Below are 1,549 nucleotides of genomic sequence, written 5' to 3' on the forward strand. Positions count from 1 at the left end.
TGTATGAGTCCTTTCCTTTCTGAGACCCTGAGGTATTGTACAAACTTTTGTTATAAGATCTTTGTCTCAGTATTGTCCAATGCTTTTTTTTTCCATTCAATAGGTGTTATTTTCACCTTGTTGGAAAAAGTTTTTATGAACACAAAAATTAAGTATCTATAAAGTCCTATTCCTTAATTATATCCTCTCCAAGTTGTGCGTTTCTGGCTATATTTACTAGTCTCTTTATACCTTAGATTAGGCCTCCTAAGCTTGAAATCAGTCTTGTTGAGGTTATGGGCTTTACTCCGTGGTTTCTGATCCACTTCCAGTTGATTTATGTGTATGGTATAAAATGTGGATCCTATTTTCACTTTCTGCAGGTAGCAGTCCAGTTTTGCCAGCATCCTTTGTTGAAGATGATGCCATTTCCCCATTTGATAAGTTTTATTTCCTTCTCAAATATCAGATGACCATAAATAGAGAGGTCCATTTCAGGTTCTCAATCCTGTTCCATTGGCCAATGTGCCTTTCATTGTACCAGTATCCTGTGTTTTGGTTATTTACCACTGTGTAGCAAGTTTTGATATCAGGGAGTACTATGCCCCTCATTTCCTTTTTGTTTCTCAGAAGTGGTTTGCTGCTTCGAGGTCTCTTTCTTCTCCAAATAAAATTGGCACTTTCCCTTTTAATCTCTGTGTATAAGGTTTTGGTATATATATTGGGACTGCATTGAACAAGTAGGCTGCTTTTGGTAGAATTGTCATTTTTCCCAATATTGTGTCTCCGTATCCATGAACAGGGACCATTTTTCCATTTATTTAGGTGTTTTATTGTGTCTTTAATTGTGTTTTATTGTGACAATGACTAAGGATTGAAAGAGAAGAATCATGCCTTGAAATTGCTGTGATTGAAAAGAATACTGAACATGCCATGGATTGCCAAGTAAACAAATAGGTTTGTGTTGGAGAGGGTGAAACCAAGTTTCTCCTTGGAGGACAGGATTTTGAGGCACTGTCTCACATACTTTGGGCATGTGCTCAGGAGGAACTATTCCTTGGATAAGGACATCATGCTTAGAAGCGTGGAGAGACAGCACAAGAGAGGAAGACATCAGTTGAGATGGGTTGATACAGTAACTGGGGCAATGGGGCTTAGTGTATCACAGTCAGTGACAGTGGCTCATGACAGAGTCGACTTCAAAGCTGCTGTGCATAGGGTAGCTATGGGTCACAGGCAATTTTACATAACAACAGCAATTCAGTCTCACAGAAATATTCTGTCATTTTCTTTGTTCTTGTAGCTATGTGTCATCGAGTCACTTGCGACTAATAGCAATGCTATGTACAATAGCCCTAAACCCTGCTCTATCCTGGGGTGATAATTTTGTGTCTGCCAAACCTACCTCCATCACCCCTATCACTGATGTAATCTATTTCATTGAGGGTCTTCCTATTTTGTGCTGCCCTTCCACCCGCCCAAGTATTATGTCCCTCTCCAAGGACTGGTCCCTCCTTGGAACATGTCTAAAGTATATCAGACAAAGTTTCTGAATGCTTGTCTCCAAGGA

The sequence above is a fragment of the Elephantulus edwardii genome, unplaced genomic scaffold (genome assembly GCF_000299155.1).
Source record: "Elephantulus edwardii isolate Elephantulus edwardi_28Jun2011 unplaced genomic scaffold, EleEdw1.0 scaffold00173, whole genome shotgun sequence".
NCBI lineage: Eukaryota > Metazoa > Chordata > Mammalia > Macroscelidea > Macroscelididae > Elephantulus > Elephantulus edwardii.